We start from the raw sequence: 20,638 nt of genomic DNA on the forward strand, positions 1-20,638 counted from the left end.
CAACATGAAATGTACATTCCGACCATTAAGAACACTGAACGGCATTAAGCTCGTGGAGCCGCCGCCACCACCCATCCCAGGACTCCGTCTCCTTCCAAACCGAATCTCTGTGCCCATTCCCTCCCCGGGCCCCTGGCAACCACCCTTCTTTCTGTCTCCACGAATTTGAAGGCTCCTAAGTATCTAAGTACCCATATAGCTGCAAGCTCGCAGTGGTTGTCCCCCGTGTCTGGCTTCTTTCCCTCGTTGTAACAGCTGCAAGATCCATCCCCGCAGGAGCCCATGTCAGAATTTCCTTCCTTTTGGGGACAGTTTGATATTCGGTTGCGCATACGCCCCATCTCGTCCCCCCACTCCTCTGTCTCAATGGTCTTTTGAATCTTAGCAATGCCTGACCCCGACCTGCCACCCCCCTGCTGGCTAGAAGACTGGGGCGCAGGGAGAAACCCTCTAGCCAAAGGCAGCTCTCCCCCAGAGGCAGCTGGACCCCACCCTTCTTGGGCTTTCTTCCCCGCCTCTGGCTGGAGGATGACAAAGGTCTTCGGGTGATGGCCGAATGGATACACAGGGGGCTGCAGCTGATGTTAACTGGAGGCCTGGGGGCTGTAGGTAAAGGGGCTGCATCCAGAAGAGCAGTGCTGCCCGGATGGAGGGAGGAATGCTCCCTCTGAGAGCTGGAAGCATGCTCATAGTCCTTATCCTGCCAGCAGATAAGTAAGCCTCGGGTGGAAAGATGAAGCCTGCGATGGTTTATCTCCACCACAGCTTTCTCTGCGGAGTGGTATTTCTGTTGAGCTCATGACGCCTGGAATCCTGAGCCACTGTAAAGCCACTCTTGTTCTAGGCTAGTTAGTGCTTCTCGGAGTGGGGTCCCCAGACCAGCAGCGTCAGCATCACCTGGAACTTCTGACAAATGCAAATTCTTAGGCCCCATCCCTGATCTACCAAATCAGGAACTCGGGTGTGCGTGCGTGTGTATGTGTTTGTGTGCGCGTGTGCAGGTGACTTTTTAGTAGTGGTGAGGTACCTGCTATTTCTTCCACCTGTTTGTTGAATCCTTCGGTCATTGTTTATATATCACCACTACGTACAACCTACTGCGGGAGCGACATCTTAGTGCAGAGTCTGGAGGTGGACTCGTGTAGTAATTTGAGAGAAAGGCCTAGACGACATAGAATGTTCTCTGAGCATCTTCTGTGGGTCAGGGAGGGGTACACTCCCAAGGTTTCAAGAACCTCACAGCTGATTTGAGAGAGCTGCTGGCTCGATGGCATCACCTGCGTGACCTTGAGCAGGTTGCCTTCTCTTGCTGGGTTTTATTTTCCTCTCTTGTCACAGAGATTTCTCCTCTAAAACTGAGTTCATTTTCTTCACAAAGCTTCTTCCAAAGTAGAGGCTGATTGTGATATTGGGCTTATTGTGGGGAAGAGAGATTTTACTGTCACTGCTGGAAGGTAATTATTTATGATCTGAATCCTATCACAAATGCTCATGTTGCCTTCTTGTCATCTGTGTCCCCCACTACAAGCACAGTGTCTGGCGCTTAGTAAATTCTCAACAAATAGCTGCTATGTGACCAACAGACTCAGTCTTACAATGACGTGGATCAATCTCTTACCACATTAAAAAATATATATGTCGTTTATACCATGTATCCACTCTAAATACAAATTTTTCTTTTTGATAAAAACTTTACAAGATGATCTTCAGCAACAGCTGTAATACCAGCAGTCCACGATATTTGCTGGTAAGGGTAGAGGTGGTCATAGGCCCCTGGGTTAGAGCCACCTGGGTTGATGGGATTCTCTAGAACCTTGGAGTACTGTGGGGGGAGAAAGCGAGGGCCCAGCATCTCTGGGTTGGCTAAGTTCCAGAGGGAATTAAAATAGTTTGTGAATTCCTCAATATGGTGCATGCAGAGATTCTAGCCTCTGTGGTCATGTTACAGTTTTATTGAGATATAATTCACATACCATACAATTCACTCATTGAAAGTGTATAATTAAATCATTTTTAGTATATTCACAAAGTGGGGAAGCCATCAGCACAAATTTTAGAACATTTCACCATCCCTGAAAAGAAACCCAGTCACAGTCACCCTCCTCTCCCAATCTTAGGCAATTACTACTCTGCTGTCTGCTTCTATGGACTTGCCTATTTGGGATGTTTCATATAAATGACTCATTCAACACGTGGTCCTTTGTGTCTGGCTTCTTTGACTCAGCATAATATTCTCAAGATTCATCCATGTTGTAGCGAGTCCTGAATGTTTTCCATTGTATGGGTAGACCACATTTTGTTTATCCACTCATCACTTGATGGACATTTGGGATTTTTTCACTTTTTTGCAATTGTGAATTTTTTGCTGCTATGAAAATTTGCGTATGAACTTTTGTGTGAACCTATATTTTCATTTCTTTTTGGTACATACCTCAGAGTGGAACTGCTGGGCCATACAGTAACTCTATATTCAATCATCTAAGGAATCGCAAGACTGTTTTCCAAAACAGCTGCGCCATTTTACAACCCCACAATTAGGGTATTAGAGTTCGAATTTCTCCACATTTTCACCAACACTGGTGATTATTTGTCTTTCTGATTATAGCCATCCTAGTGAGTGTGAAATGGTGTTACTTATTTTTAATATTTTAAAACATCTTTACATACGTTTTCATGTATTAACATACAATTTTAAGCATATTTAATATACTTTAATGTTAATGAAAACCTTTGAAAGATTTCTTCAACCTGGTTTCTGTAGAGCAAGGCGGGCACCTTCATTCCCCAAACTGTAGTGCGAGTATGGACATCTGTGTTGGCAGTTACTGGGTTATATCTTTACCAGGGGGTAGGGGAAGGGAAGGTGGTTAGTTAGGGAATGTGAAGATGAGGGAGAAAGTGGTCATGGCGGTGGTGAAGGCAGTGTTCAGATTTACAGATGATGAAGGATAAAGAATGAACAGATCATTATATTTGAACAAAAGGTCCATTTTAGGATAATCTATGGAATGTTGATTCTCTATGAACAGCCTGCTCTTTTTATCTTCCTCCCACATATGCTTCCTGTTCCTTAGCTGTAGAGGTCTTCATATTCTCTCTCTCCCTCAAAATCTACTCTCAGGAAGGAAGCTGGTAACTTACCCACACTCTGAAATAAATGCCTGATAAGCCTTAGTGTTACTTTTTCTTGGAATGTCTGCATTTTAACAGAGTAGGGGGAGAGCCACCTATATAAACAAAACAAAGGAAACTCTAATTGTGAAATTGAAAGAAGGGAAGAAGTTTTTAGAAGCAATAGTTCTTTCCCAGCATGTAGGAGATGATACCACATGAGCCACCTCCTCTGCACAAGAATGGCTTGCCCCATGACATTGGGTGGAGTGGCCAAGGTGTGGTCCATGTCCTAGTTTCTCCTTGGCTTCCTCCTTCATCCTCACTACACAGCCTGGTTTACCAGCTGCTGAGTGGAAAGTTATAGGACATAGGGACACAGGCATAGCCTGGGAAGATGATGTAAAACCCAACACTGGTACTCTTGGGTAGCTGAGCACAGAGAGAAAATGCGGAGACTTACCTAGAAGGTAGAACAGTCTTATCTCTGCCATGACCCAAGAGGCACTCAACTGTCTTCCTTCAAATTAAGAAGGAAGTCAACAAAAAAAAATCAAATTATTTTTGATATAAAAACATATCACTTTTTTAGGGGGCGATAAAGGCCATGAAATGATTCTTCACCTCTTATGTTATGAGTGCAAATGACATAATTAGATAATATATTTGTCATTCTCAAATAAAGTTTATCTTCCTTAGGCACTTAGAAGAGAATGGAAAAGCATTCCATGTGCCCAGCAGATGGGCACATCTGATGCTGGAAGCTTTTCATTATCTGTAATGTCACCACTTCAGAAAGTGTTCAAAAGATGTATTCTAGGGGCACCTGGAGGGTTCAGTCAGTTAAGTGTCTGCCTTCAGCTCAAGTCACAATCCTGAGGGTCTTGGGATAGAGCCCCACATCGTGGAGGAGGGTCCCTGCTCATCGGGAGTCTGCTTCCTTCTCTGCCTCCCCACTGCTCATGTTCTCTCTCTCTCAGGTAAATAAATAAAATCTTAAAAAATAAAGACATTTAAAAAATAAATAAAAATTCAGGTATTTATGTAACACATCACTCCTTCTCCCACTCCTCCCTCCCTTTCTCTCTCTCAGATAAATGACTCAATCTTTAAAAAAAAAACCTCACAAATTTATTATAGTTTTGGGGGTCAGAAATCCAAAAAGGATCATCATATGTGGCTAAAATCCAGGTGCTGGCAAAGCTGAGTTTCTTCTGAAGGCTGTAGAGTAGAATCTATCTTCTTGCCTGTCCCAGCTTCTAGGGGTTACCTGCATTCCTTGCTGTGGGGCCCCTCTTCCTTTTTTTTTTTAAATAAATTTATTTTTTTATTGGTGTTCAATTTGTCAACATACAGAATAACACCCAGTGCTCATCCCGTCAAGTGTGGGGCCCCTCTTCTATCCTCAAAGCCAGCAGCATGGCACCTTCAACTCTTTTTCTCCTTCATCTCTGCTTCTCTCATCACATGTCATTCTCTGATTCTGACCCTCTTGCCTTCATTTTACCAAGATCTTGTGATTATACACTGCGCCAGGAAAATCTTCCCATCTCGAGGTGCTTCACTTAGTCACACCTGCAAAGTCCTTTCTGCCGTTCAAGATAACATATTCACTGAGATTCTGGGGATTTGGACATGGACATGTTTGTGCAGGTGGAGGGCATTTTGCTGTATACCAGGGGCAGTGAGAAGGCTAGAATATCAGCTTAATGCCATGGTGATTCAGAAGCCCAGATCATTTCTTAATATTAGGCAAAGGGGGTAACACATTTAACTGAATCCTGCTAGCATGAGCTAATATTTTCTTAGAGGGAATTAGTATGGCAAAGAAGATAAAGAAGCATATTTGGGTAGCCTCAAATCCATTCCTCAAATTCATAATGAATGCATGAAACAAACAAAAGAAAAAGCAAGTAAATATGTAAAAAATTCCTGAGCATTGACCATCCTATATGTATAAAAGTCCTAAGTGTATATAAGCCTTCAAATGAGGATGACCCATACACTTCATTAACCTTCTTTGCATGGTTAGAAAGAGTATTAAATCTCACTAGGAAAGAAGTAAAGTGTAAACTGGAAAATATTTAAATATTTAAATATTATGGATATTTATAAATTAGATCCTTAGTTATTGAGAATCAATACCTAGCCACCCAACAAACCACTTGGGAATGTTAAGAAATTAACAGGCAATAAGGATGAGCAATCCAAGGATATTGCATCCAGTCTTGAAATGTCTCCCTAAGATATTTATTACAAAGGGAAAAATAGTAACTTCGTAATGGAGAAACCCAACAGATACCACCTTGATCAAGAGATCAGAGTCAACATCACCAAGAATAAGACACGTCAACATCACATACCCATGCTACAATGTACTGAGAAGGGCACATCACTTCTGTTGATTTCTTGCAAAAAATGCATAACTTTGTCACAAGAAAACATCTGACAAACCCAAACTGAGCAAAATACTACATAATAACTGACCTGAATGCTTGAAAAAATATAAAAGTTGTGAAAAACAAGGAAGAATGGAGGAACCGTCATAGATCAGAGGAAATTGAAGACATATGACAACTAAATGCAATGTGGGGTCCTGGAAAAGAAAAAAGGGTGTTAGTGGAAAAAAATCAGTGAAAATCAAATTAGGTCAAAAAAAGATCTGTAAAAAAATGGCCTCCTATAGAAAGAATAATTTTATATTGGATATAAAATCATGCAAACTTACATGGAATAATTTTTTGTACCATCAACATAAAATTGGACTCAGCATTTGTAAATGACTTCAATAAATAAAATGTATATCCAAATGTTTCACCTGTGTGACTAAAATATATATATTAGAAATGTATATGAAATTTATTCGCGAATAATTGGTGAGGCTACGCTCTCATTGCTTTGCCATGTAGGGCAGGTAACCCCCAGACACGTGAGCTTGTTAGCAGTGTACTTCAAGATATGAAACAGTGTCTATAATTGCTGTAGGCTCAAGTACGATAATTAAAATATTTCAGGAGATAAGACAAAATCTATGTCCAACTTCTTTTGGTATTATTATTTTAGTTTTAATTAAAAATTTTTTAGAAATAAAATAAAGCAAAACCCATCAAACAGTACAGAACAGCTTACAATGAAAAGGCAAAGTCTGTGCTCCTAACTCCAGTCGAGTCCGCCAACTTTTCTTAATTGTGTTAAAAAACACATAACATAAAATTTACCATCTTAATCCTTTTTAAGTGTACAGTGCAGTAGTGTTAACTATCTGTACCTGTTGTGTAATGGACTTTCAGAACTTTTTCATTTTGTAAAACTGAAACACTATACTCATTGAACAATTCTCTTTTTCCCCCTCCTCAGCCCCTGGTAACCCCCATTCTATTCTGCTTCCTGATTCTATGGATCTGATTACGCTAAGTACTTCAAATAAGTGAATTCAAACAATATTTGTCTTTTTGTGACTTGCTTATTTCACTCAGCATCCTCAAGTTTCATCCATGTTTTAGCATATGACAGGACTTGATTCTTTTTAAGGTTCAATAATATTCTTTTGCATGGATGTACCATATTTTCTTTCTCCATTTATCTATAAAAGGACACTTAGGTTGCTTCCATCTCTTACCTATCGTGAATAATGCTGTAATGAACATAGGTGTGCAAATATATGGTTTTCAATTCCTTTGGAACTATACCCAGAAGTGAAAATGCTGAATTATATAGTAATTCTATTTTTAACTTTTTGGAGAACCTCCATAATGTTTTCCATAGTATCCAAGATTTAAAAAAAAAATAACAGTTCTACTGAGATGTAATTTACATACCATACAATTCTAAAGAGTGCACTTCATTGGTTTTTCGCATATTCAGAGTTGTGTGACTGTTGTCACAATCAATCTTAGGACATTTTCATTAGCCCCAAAAGAACTCCTGTATATATGAACAGTCATTCTTCAATTCTCCTATCCTTCCCCCAGTCCTCAGCAATCACCAGCCCACTTCCTGTCACTTTTTCTTTTTTAAGATTTTACTTAGTTATTCATGATAGACATATAGAGAGAGAGATAGAGGCAGAGACACAGGCAGAGGGAGAAGCAGGCTCCACGCAGGGAGCCCGACGTGGGACTCGATCCCGGGTCTCTAGGATCACGCCCCGGGCCAAAGGCAGGCGCTGAACTGCCGAGCCACCCAGGGATCCCCAACTTCCTGTCACTTTGAATTTGCTTATTCTGGATATTCGATCTAAACAGAATCATATACGGTGCGGTCCTTTGTAACTGGCTTCTTTCATTTAAGTTTTAAGTCATTTAAGTTTTGTTTTTTTGGAAGTTAACCTCCATAATTCTAAATAATATGATTATATGTCTATTTCATGATATATTAACTCTAAATTATATTTATAGACTCCCTAGCATGAAAAATGAGAATTTAGCTCACTTATAACACCCCTCTTATCATATCTCCCTCCTCCTCCTCTTCTCAATTTCAGATAGCTTTAAAATTTTTTTTTAGTTCTTCAGTTGGTTACCTCAACAATATTAAGTAATATCTGTAATTATTTATTTGTCTTAGATAGCATTTCCTTACTTACAGGGTAGGGTATTAGGTCTCTTTGTACTCCTTTCTTTAAAAAAAAAAAAAAGATTTTATTTATTTATTTAAGAGAGAGAGAGAACGTGGGAGCAGGGGGTGGAGCAGAGGGGGAGGGAGAGGGACAGCAGAATCCATGCTGAGTGCGGAGCCAGATGCAGGGCTTGATCTCAGGACACTGAGATCATGACCTGAGCCAAAACCAAGAGTTATATAAGAGTTAAGCATATGCTTAACTGACTGAGCCACCCAGGCACAACTCCTCTTTCTTTCTTTTCTTTCTCTTTCTTTCTTTCTTTCTTTCTTTCTTTCTTTCTTTCTTTCTTTCTTTCTTTCTTTCTCTTTCTTTCTTTCTTTCTTTCTTTTTTTCTTTTCTTTCTTTCTTTCTTCTTTCTTCCTTCCTTCCTTCCTTCCTTCCTTCCTTCCTTCCTTCCTTCCTTCCTTCTTTCCTTCCTTCCTTCCTTCCTTTCTTTCTTTTCTTTCTTTCTTTTTTTAAACGTGATCTCTCAAAAAAAAAATAAATAAACGTGATCTCTCTTCTTTCATATCCTCAAATCTGACTGCTGTAATTTTACTTTTATGTAGTCCAGCCTGATAATATATACATTCTGTTCTGTAATATAGTCTTCTGTGAATGGCCTACAGGTTGATTACATAAATCAAAATCCAATAAACAGCATTACCTTATTAGAATCACAAGTGCTCACTGCAGATACAAATAAGAAAATCTGATTACATCTTGGCAGGTTTTCTGATTCCATTTACTCAGTGGTTCCAACGTTACACTCCCGTGCCATGCCAAGGAGAACGTTCCAAAAGTCAGTGTCAAATAGATTTCTTTTCTAATGCGAATTGTCCCATTTGAGGAACATATAGTTTGCTTTACATAACTGTTGTATCACTTTTTAAAAATAATTGCATTGATTTTTTTTCTGACAGAGTAAATATACACTTTCACCTTATTCTGAAATTACCCAACACTTCTATCATGTTATCTATTACATGGAATGCACTTTCTTCCAGAAGATTCATTTTTTTAAAAAAAAATTTTATTTATTTATTTGACAGAGAGATCACAAGCAGAGGGAGAGGGAGAAGCCATCCCTCCGTCCTTCTCTCTTTCCCTTGGAGGATATCATCAGAAAGAGTGCTTGACAACACATTTTCTGTGTGCCTGAAAACACCTTTATTTTGTTCTGATATTTGAATAAAATTCTCCTTTGGAATCCAATTGCTCTCAGAATTATGAAGATATTGCCTCTTGTCTTATAGCATCAGTGTTGCTGGTGAATTTGATATCAGTCTGTTTTTCCACTGTTGTTTTTTTTTTTCCCCATGTGGAAACTTTAGTTTTTTTACGCTGCTCATGAGAATGTGTAAAGATGCAGGTCTTCCATCTTTCATTTTCTTGAGTATTTTTAATTTGGAGGCATGTTGAGCTCTGGGAAACTTTCTTCTACTTTGTTTTACATTATTTCCTCTCTTCCACTGGGTTGTTTTTCCTTTTCTCAAAAACTGTCAGATGTTGGCCTCTTGATCCTCTCTTTTCTATCACATTTTCTGACTCTTGGCATAATGGGAGATTTCTTTATTTTTCATCATTTGAATTTTTATTTAGCAAAAAGATATTTTTAGTTTTTAGTTTCTAAGAGCTCTTTGTTGATTTATTTAAAGATGGAATATCTCCTTGACTCTCTCTGAGGATATAAACTGAAATTGATATTTCATAATAAAATCCCTTTCTCATCCCTAATCATCTCAGGTCCCTATTAGGGTTCCATTTGCTCATCTAGGATCTTCTAAGTTGCTGAATTCTTCCTAAATTCGGTGAACCTTCTTTATTTGTTCCTTTAAAGAATGAAGGAATATGTAGAGTTTTCTAGGCAGCTGGCCAGAGTTTCCCTGCAGTTGGGCAGGTAAATCAATGTTCTCAGTGGGTCTTTCCTCTGAACGGAGAGGCTGGTGATGGCAGTTGTGGCGTGTGAGTAAGGAGCAGTGGTACACTGGGAGCAAAGTCTCACCCTGACTCAAGAGAGCCAAATGTGCACATCTCTTCCCAATCCCACCTTGACACTCAGGTAGGTGGTCTGATGTCAGCCAAGATGGGAGTCTTTATGCCAAGGAAATTGGCCAATGCTACTAATCAGGGCTGTTTTTCCGCCTGGAGAGGCAATTTTTAAATATTTGCCAGCACATCACTGATCAGGAGGGATGATAGATAGGTTTCACTTTAGGAGTATGTGCGTGGGAGTTTAATCTGCATTCTCTCAATGACCAATAGTATTGTACACTTTTCTGTGTCTAATAGCCATTTTTATATCTTCTTTGGGGAAATGTCTATTCCAACCTCTGCCCACTTTTAAATTGGATGTTGGTCTTGTTGAGTTCTAAAGAGTCTTTATGTATTCTGAACACAAGACCTTTATTAGAAACATGATTTGCAAATATTTCTCCCCAGTATATTGTTTGTCTTTTAATTCTCTTAGTGGTGTCTTTTGATATGCAAACGTTTTAAGTTTCAATAAAATTAATTTATCAACTTTTTTAATGGATCATACTTTTGTTGTCATAGCCATTTATAGTTATTCTGAACCTTTCCCAAGATCCCAAAATTTGCTATCATGTTTTCTTCTAAAAGTTTTATATAGTTCTTACATTTAGGTCCTTGATCCATATTTTAGTTAATTTCAGTGTATGGTGTGGGATAAAAGTCAAAGTTTATTTTTTGCAGATGGATATCCAATTGTCTCTTCACCATATGTTGAAAAGATTATTCTTTCCCTAATTGAACTACTCTGGAACCTTTGTCAAAAAGTAGTTGCTCATAAGTATAAGGGTTTATTTCTGGACTTTCTCTTCTATCCCATTGATCTATATTTCTATTCTTAATGCTAATGCCACATTCTCTTGATTACTGTAGCTTTACAATAAGTTTTGAAATCTGGTAGTGCATATCCTCCAACTTTGTTCTTCATTTCTAAGATTATTTTGGTCTTCTGTATTTACATATTAATTTTGGGGTCAGCTAAAACAGAGAGGGGAGCGGGGTGGGTGGGAGGAGGGAACTAACTGGCAAGCATGCCATTATCAATATCAATAACATAATTTTTACATCAGATTATCTTAAGACCATATGTTTTCCTGTATCATTTTCTATCTTATCTTCCAAATGATATAAAATTGATTATTCATAATGAAATTTTACAACTGGTTTATGGTCCGAGATGGCAACATAGGAAGACTCTGAATGCACCTCCATTGACAAGCTGAATCTACATCAATTTATAGAGCAATTCTTCCTAAAGAACTGAGGGCTGACATATTAAATTCTACAGTTATCTATAAAAACCTACTACACTCAGTATTGTTCTCTAATATTTGCTCAGACTATATTGCGTAAATTTATTTCTTGAAAAAGGAGAACACAGGGTGAATGGTATGAGCATAACAAGCATACTAAGCACTCACAATTGCAGGATGAATCAGCTTTCCTAAGGTGCAAATCTCTGTACCAAGCAGAGAGAAAACTGCAGTCACAGAAGGAAGCAAGTTTAGCAGAAGTAAGGTTGTAAATGAGTAATGTGATAGGAAGTGCTATTTTGTTACAAGGTTCATAATACACGTTTCTTTCTAGTTATTATATAAGTCACAAAATTATATATGTAGTTATATAATCACAAAGTTGTGTATGAAACACATTTATGAAAATGGGTTCTTCAGAAAAATGTCTTTCCAAAAGATCAATGTATTTCAGCAAATGATCTGAAGCTTTCCTTTGTGATGATAAGCTATCAAGGATAGCTTACTATGACAACGTGAAACTGTGTTTCAGTTCTCCTGTTCTGCTGACTGTGGTTCATGGATTTTGTGGACAGGAAGGGAGGAGGCAAGGCTGTCGTTAACTGGATTTTTCAATCTCCTTCAGGTCTTTAAATAATTTCCTTTAACTCTTCTATATGTGAGAAATTGCTATGAAAGTCTTAATTTTCTACCTTTAAGAGCAAGGTTTTTGTCTTCTTTGTTTTTCTCTGTTTTTGTTTTGAAGGAGTAACTTAATGATCACAAATTTGGCGCTTAAAGCAACAGGGATGTCATCTCTCACAGATCTGGAGACCATTAGTCTGAAACCAAAGCGTCATCAGATCCACACTCCTGGAGGCTCCCTTCTCTCTTCTAACTCTGGTGGCTGCCAGTGTTCCTTGGCTGGTGAGCACAACACTCCAATCCCTGCCTCTTGGTCTTCCCATGGCCTTTGCATTTTCTGTAGATCCTCAATCTCCCTCTGCCTCCCTTTCCGAAGGATACAGGTGATTGCATTGAAGGCTTCTCTTGGTAGACCAAGTCCATCTTAATCACATCTGCCAAGATCTTGTTTCCGTACAATTAACATTTACAAGCTCCAGGGATTAGGATCTATCTTTGGGGAAGCCATTACTCAACCTACCACACCTACGTATCTATTTTTTTTCCTCTAAGTCCCCTGTAATTCCCCCACTTCCTTTGGGTGAAGTCATTGGTAGAACACACAACTGGGATGTCAGTGGCAAGAAAAGGTCATTTTAGGAGTAATATTATGTCGCTGTGAAATTGAGCTGAATTGATGAGGACTGGGAGCTAGTATTTCTCAGAAATTCTAGAAACTACTGAAATTTCCAGACCTCAGAATGTTTACAGTGTTAATGTATCAGAGAGCTTGTTCCTCAGAAAATATATTTACACACTGGTGAGTATGTCTATATGTGTGCCTATTATACTCAGGCTGACCACATAATGTGCAGGACTTGGTGCAAAATAAAAGGGCAGTGCCCCTTGTTCAAAAAGCAGGATAAAAGTCCTATAGAAGGTCCTGAGCCATGTAACCTTTTCCTTCTCCCACAGGGCCTCTCTTGACTCATAATACTGTTTATTTGCTAAATTAATGTGATTTTAAGAAAAAAATGAATTACTAGCATGAATTTTATTGTTCATCTTTATATTATGTGATGTCAGCAAATATAAGCACATTTAATTCATAACCAAATCATCAAAATTATATAATTTGCATTTCATAGCTCATAAATGTTTATCTGCTTTGTTCTCACCAGAGCAGTGCAGGCGCTGCATGACACTAACTCGATTGTTTTCACTTCACTTCTTGACATGGATGTTCCAATATTTTCAGCTTTTGCTTCCTAATGAGGAAGGAGGGCTAGAAGGATGAGGAACTGTGGGTAGGTCTATTTTTCTTTTTCCTTCTATGTCCTCATCTTCAGTATAAGTTACCGGCTAACACAAGGAATTAACACGTATCTAAGGGAGGAAGTGATGGGGTTCCTTGGTTATGTTTCTTAGAACACTACTGCCTTCTTTCTGTGTTGGAAGTACCTTCTCTTTGGAGTGGGAAGTGGGGCCTCTTGGGGCTCTCAGCAGCCCTGCTTACTTAGAGACATAACTCTTATCTTGTGCTCACTGTGGGTCTCGCTGGACTCCCATACATCCCGAGTCCACCGGATCCTGTGCTCTTGGGGTATCGGGAACACTATGCTAACAGACAGCAAGGAATGCGGCAGACAATGCATATGGGTGCCTCTCCCCTGCTCATGCACATGCTCCGGTGTCCCAACAAACTTCACTTAGAAAACACAGGGCAAAGATAAAATTATTCAGAATTTCAAGATGGTGACAGCAGAGCAATAAATGAAGTACAGGGCCCTTCTGAGCTCAGAGCCCTCGGTGACTGCACAGGTCGTGTGCCTGTCAAGCCAGCTCTGGTTTTATTTGCTTTCACGGAGTATTAACCAATGTTTAAAGGCTGAGGTTCAGTTTAAGTTCTTTCATACTCTACTGGACCCCACCTTTACTAACATCACTGTGAGTAACATACTGAAAGTCCCTCAAGATCTGGAGTCAGAGACATCTGATTGGACATCTCAGTTTTGGTCACTTAATAGGATGCAGATAATGACAAGAGTTTATTTATTTATTTGTGAGAGAGAGCAGGAGCAGTGGGGAGGGGAGAGAGAGGGAGAAGTAGACTCAGCACGGAGCAGGGAGCCTGATGTGAGGCTCAATCCCAGGACCCTGAGATCATAACCTGAGCTGAAAGCAGACCCTCAACCACTGAGGCACTCAGGTGTCCCCTCAGAATAGAGGATTTTTCAGGGCAAGTCATTGGCCTATACTTGGGGGGTAGTGACTTTGTTCATACAGGAGCTGAGTTTGAACTTACTTCAGTTCTGGCTCACTGCTATGAATAGTGCTACGGCATTAAATCTGTGTAAATGGTTTTGAAGAGTTCTCAAAGAGATGGGATAAGCAGATCCGCAAACCTAGGTCTGGTTCCAGCTTCCTCGAGCAACAGCTGCATGACCTAGGTAAGTCACATCACTCTTGACGTATGATTCCTCATCTGTAAGACTGTGATATCACCTACTTCATCGAGTCACAGAGAAGTTTCACTGAGATACTGTATATGGAAGTGCTCTGTAAAATGCTGTCAAATGTAAGTCACTACTCAGCAGACTGTCCCATTTGAGTTGCAATAGGTAAGGATCATTAAAAAGAAGCTTACTTACTCTCCACAACCTTGCCTTCTACTCCTGATGAGTTTTATTGGTTGTGTCCTGTCTAGCTTCTCAAGGCTTACAACATTTGCATTCTGATCTGTCAGTTTTTCCTCTCATTGGTTTTAGTCTCAATTTTATTTCTTAATATATTCAGAGCTCACCACTGGTTCTTTTGCCATGATGTCCCAGTTATCTCTTGGTGAAGACGTGCCATTCATTTATAGTTCCCAAAGGTTCATGGGAACAATGTTCCCCCCCAAAATATTCTTCTAGCAAGATGAATTGTTCACTTCTGTGGGGGCAATATAAAACCATAAAGCATACTTTCAATTCAAGAGTCTGTGACTAGCAAGAAAAACAGCTTCCATTAACTTAATGTGTTTATTGATCTCTGAAAACAAGGTTTTCTGGAACAAACATTAGAGTATTCTATTACTTGAGGGATTCTACTCTGAATATCCTGCACGCAAGCAACAAGACACAGTGGACCAGAAACTCAAAGAATATGTTTACTGCTGATTATTGAACTGATGTGTCCAGAGATAAAAAGCAGTTCTCCACACGGAAGTTGTCTTATCCATAACACAAACCAAATAATTTCCTATCGTCTGGGAGACTGTATCCTAAGATCCCAGTGTGTTGCTGTCAGTGAGAATGGATTGGGTCCGCAGAGATTAGATCTGCATTAACTCTCCCTACGCCAGCCTGTTTAGTCAGGCGTGTTTGCTTTCCACAGTAAGCACACTGGGAAATTCTCTTTTGAATCACATCAACTGTTCCTATAAACCTAGTAACTGAGAAGAGCTAACATCCTTCCTGAAGATAAAGTCACTCCCACATTATCGCCAAAATCAAATGGGCAATTGTTTTCTAGGTAGCTTTTATTTTTTCCTGAATGTAAAAGTAATATATTTTCACTACAATTTTTTTTTGGAAAATTCTGAAGAGTATATGGAAAAATCTAGAGATAGCTAGTGTTAACATTTTATTGCACTTCTTTGCAAACTTTTTCTTATACATAAATTAATAAATTTAGCAACACTGAATAACATCATACATGTTTCCTAACCTATTTTCACTCAGCCTTATGAACATTTTTCCATGTCACTAAGTCACCTTGAAATGATATTAACATGTGTATTTCGGTATAAATAGCTACCATAATTAAGTTAGTCTTTTTGGGGGTGGGGCCTTATTTTATTTTTTTAAAGATTTTATTTATTTATTCAGGAGAGACAAAGAGAGAGAGGCAGAGACATAGGCAGAGGGAGAAGCAGGCTCCCTGTGGGGAGCCTGATGCAGGACTCGATCCCAGGACCCTGGGATCACTACCTGAGCCAAAGGCAGATGCTCAACCACTGAGCCACCCAGGTGCCCTTGGAGGTGGGGCTTTAGATTGGTTTCTTGTTTGAGGTTATTTTAACAACATGACAATAAACATTCTAGTACAGAAATATCTGTGTGTCTCTCCAATGGTTTCTCTGGCATAAGTTCCTAGAACTTGGAATTTCTTGGTTGAAAGGTATGAAAGCAATTTTAGGTCCTCCATACACACGTCAAGTTGCCTTCCCAGAACTCTTTTCTCCCCAGCAATGTAAGAACGTAATGAGCCAAATATATTGAAATTGAAAAAAAATGTCATAAGCTTAAGGATTATAGTCAATGTCATTGCTAGTTTAGAGGATCTGTTGCCAAGATTGCTCTAAGCACCTACTGACAAGAACAGCCTGTGTAGCATTTTATGGGTCACGGACCACTGGCCACTGGGCCACCAGGCACAGGCGCACATCTGGTCACCTGAGAAGGACTCCCTCTGTAGCCCAGGTGCAGCTCTGCTGCCATCTGCCTGCTTCATTCTTACCCCCATCTCACCCGCTGATCCACCAACCTGCTACTCTCCACTTGCATTGAAGATGCAGCCCGTATAGTATTTTATAATGGTTTGTGCAAAGCACACAACCACAGTTATGTGTGCCCTCAGATTCGGCTCTCAGGCTGGTAACAGGATAGTTGGCAAACTAATCATTGGTTATCGTTGCTGTAATAATATGAGTCAGATTGAGGAAGGGAGTCCACGGATGGGATCCTTCAGGAGGAATCCATGTGTACACTTCAGCCTCAGGAGCACTTATTTATTTATTTAAAGGTTTTATTTATTTATTCATGAGAGACACACAGAGAGAGGCAGAGATATAGGCAGAGGGAGTAGCAGTCTCCCCACAAGGAGCTGGATGCAGGACTCGATCCCTGGACTCCAGGATCACGCCCTGAGCAGAAAGCAGATGCTCAACCACTGAGCCACCCAGGCATCCCAGGAGCATGTTTTTAAATAAGTGAAAGGCAGATGGACCACACACTAGGCTGGGAGGGAACCATGTAAGTCAGGCCTAGTTACTTGGTATCTCTAACTCCCTGTTTTTTCTGTGTGTACACAGGGAATTTATCTTTCTGGGTTATTGTAGAGGAGAGGTAGTCTCTGTTCAGTGCATGGCACTCGAGGGCTGTATACCTATATCTATATAAATTTCAGGCATCTGCTTTATAGATGCATCTGCTTTATACAGCTTTATAACTCGGCATCTGCATACACTACAAAGTGATCACCACCACATGTCTAGTTACCATCCACCACCATACCGTTGACCCCCTTCCTTCATTCTGCCCACCCCTCAATCCTCTTCCCTTCTAGTAACCACTGGTCTGTTCTTTGTATCTATGAGCTTTTGCTTGTTCATTTTTTTGGGCTTTTTTTAGATTCCACATATGAGTGAGATCATACAATATTTGTCTTTCTTTGTCTGACATATTTCACATAGCATAACATCCTCAGAGTCGATCCATGTTGTCACACATGGTCAAGAGTACATTCTTTTTTATGGCTGAATAATATTCCATTGTAGATATATCACATCTTCTTTATCTGTTCATCTATCATTGGACACTTAGGTTGTTTCCAGATCTTTACTGCAGATAATGCTGGAATGAACATGAATATGTCTTTTGGAATGTGTTTTCATTTTCTTTGGGTGAATACCCAGAAATGGAAGAGCTGGGTCATGTGGTAGTTCTATTCTTAATTTTTTTTAGGGATTTCCATACTGTTTTCCATGGTGGGTGCACCAACTTACATTCCCGCCAATGCATGAGGGTTTCCTTTCTCCACATCCTCTCCAGTACTTGTTATTTCTTGTCTTTTTGATACTAGCCAATTTGACAGGTGTGAGATAATATCTGATGGTGGTTTTGATTTGCATTTCTCTAATAATTGGTGATACTAGCCTTTTCATGGGCCTGTTGGTCATGCATATGTATTGTTTGGAGCTTAGCTACTTTATGTATGTATGTATGTATGTATGTATGTATGTATGAGTGTATGTTTTATTTTAATCATGACGTGCTTATCACAAGTGCACCCCTTAATCCCCATCACCTGTTCCACCCATCCCACACACACCCCCTCTCTGGTTTTCCCAATACCACTTGTTGAAGAGACTAACTTTATCCTATTGGATATTCTTTCCTGCTTGGTCAAAGATTAACTGACCATATAATTGTAGGTAAATTTCTGGATTTTCTATGTGTCTGTTTCTGGGTGTGTTTGTGTGCCAGTACCATGCTGTTTTGATTACTACAGCTTTGTAATACAACTTGAAGTCTGGGATTGTGATGCCACCAGCTTTGCTCGGCTCTTTCAAGATTGTTTTGGCTATTTGGAGTCTTTTGTGGTTCCATACAAATTTTACAATTATTCTAGTTCTGTAAAAACCGTTGTTGGTATTTTGATAGGGACTGCACTAAATGTGTAGATTGCTTTGGGTACTATAGACATTTTAACAATATTTGTTCTTCTAATCCATGAGCATGAAGTGTCTTTCCATTTCTTTGTGTCATCTTCAATTTCTTTCATCAGTGTTTTATGGTTTTCGTACAGATCTTTCATCTCTTTGGTCAGGTTTATTCCTAGGTATCTTATTAGTTTTGGTCCGATTGTAAATGAAATTATTTTCTTAATTTCTCTTCCTTCTGCTTCATTAGTGGTGTATAGAAATGCAACATTTTCTGTAGATTGATTTTATATCCTGTTAGTTTACCAAATTCATCCATCAGTTCTAGTTGTTTCCTGGTGGAATCTTTCAGGTTTTCTATCTATAGAATCATGTCATTGCAAACAGTGAAAGTTTTACTTCTTTACTGATTTGGATGCATTTTATTTCTTTTTGTTGTCTGATTGCTGTGGGCTAGGACTTCTACTGCTATGTTGAATAAAAGGGGTGAGAGTGGACATCCTTGTCTTATTCTTGACCCTAGGGAAGGGTTCTCAGCTTTCACCCATTGAGAATGATGTCGGCTGTGAGTTTTTCATATACAGCCTTTACCACGTTGAGGTGTGTTCCCTCTAAACCTACTTTGTTGAGGGTTTTTATCATGAATGGATGTTGTACTTTATCAAATGATCTTTCTGAATCTATTGAAATGATCATATGGTTCTTATCATTTCTCTTATTGTAATAATGTATAAATTGATTTGCAAATATTGAACCACTCTTGCATCCCAGGAATAAATCCCACTTGATCATGGCGAATGATTTTTTAAAATGTGTTGTTGGATTTAGTTTGCCAGTATTTTGTTGAGGGATTTTGCATCTATGTTTATCAGAGATATTGGCCTGTAGTTTTCTTTTTTCATGGTGTCTTTACCTGGTTTTGATATCAGGGTGATACCGGCTCCATAGAATGAATTTGGAACTTTTCCTTCCCTTTCTAATTTTGAAATATTTTGGGAAGAATAGGTATTACCTCTTTTTCAAATGTTTGGCAGAATTCACCTGTGAAGCCATCTGGTCCTAATTTTTTTTTTGGGGGGGGGGGCAGTAGTTTTTTGATTACTGATTCAATTCCTTTGCTGGTAATCCATTTATTCAAATTTTCTATTTCTTCTTGTTTCAAGTTTGGTAGGTAATATGTTTCTAGGAATTTATCTGTTTCTTCTAAGTAGTGGCCATTTGTTTTTTCTAATATTCTCTTATAATTGTTTGGATATTGTGGTGTTCATTGTTATTTCTTTTCTGTCCTTTGTGATTTTATTTGGTCATTTATTTTCTTTCTTGGGAAATCTGGCTAGTGGTTTATCAATTTTATTGATTTTTTTCAAAGAACAAGCTCCTGGTTTCACAGATCTATCTTATTGTGGTTTTTTTGTTTGTTTGTTTTTAGTTTCTATACCATTTATTTCTATTCTAATCTTTATTATCTCCTTCCTTCTGCTGGTTTTAGATTTTGTTCATTTTTTCCCCTAGCTCCTTGAGGTATAAGGTTAGGTTGCTTATTTGAAATTTTTCTTGCTTCTTGAAGTAGGCCTGTATTGCAAAACTTCCCTCTTAGAACTGCTTTTGCTGCATCCCAAAAGTTTTGAACCATTATGTTTTCACTTTCATTTGTTTCTATGTACTTTTTAATTCTTTTTATTTCCTGGTTAGCTCATCCATTGTTATTTAAATAACAGTATCATATTATTTAATTTCCATGTATTTGTGGTCTTCCCAGATTTTTTTCTTGTGGTTAACTTCTAGTTTCATAGCATCGTGGTCAGAAAAGATGCATGGTATATATTTTGATACTTCTTGAATTTGTTGAGATTTGTTTTGTGGCTAATATGTAACCTTTTCTGGAGAATGTTCTTTGTGACCTTCAAAAGAATGTGCATTCTGCTGTTTTAGGATGGAATGTCCTGAATATATCAGTTAAATCCACCTGGTCCAATGTGTGTCATTAGAAGTCACTATTTCCTTGTTGATTTTCTGCTTAGATTAGCTGTCCATTGATGTAAGTGGGTTGTTAAAGTCCCCTACTATTACTGTATTAATATTGATTAGTTCTTTTATGTTTGTTATTAACCATTTTATATATTTGGGTGCTCCCATGTTGGATGCATAAGTATTTGCAATTGTTATATCTTCTTTTTGGATTATCTTCTTTATTATTATATAGTGTCCTTTGTCTCTTGTTACAGTTTTGTTTTAAAGTTCATTTTGTCCAATATAAGTATTGCTACGCTGGCTTTCTTTTGACATCCATTTGTATGATAGATATTTCTCCATCCCCTCACTTTCAATCTACAGGTCAAGTCTTCAATGAGTTTCTCGTAGGCAGTATATAAATGGGTCTTGGCTTTTTATCCATTTGTCATCCCATGGCTCTTGATTGGACCACTTATACCATTACATTCAAAATAATTATTAATACATATGTATTTATTGTCATTTTATTGCTTGCTTTGTGGTTGTTTCTGAAGATTTTCTCTGATCCTTTCTTGTCTCTCTCTCTTTCATGATTTGCTAATTTTCTTTAGTGATATATTTGAAATTGTTTCTCTTTATTATTTGCATATTTATTCGTGG

The sequence above is a fragment of the Canis lupus genome, chromosome 22 (genome assembly GCF_003254725.2).
Source record: "Canis lupus dingo isolate Sandy chromosome 22, ASM325472v2, whole genome shotgun sequence".
Taxonomy (NCBI): domain Eukaryota; kingdom Metazoa; phylum Chordata; class Mammalia; order Carnivora; family Canidae; genus Canis; species Canis lupus.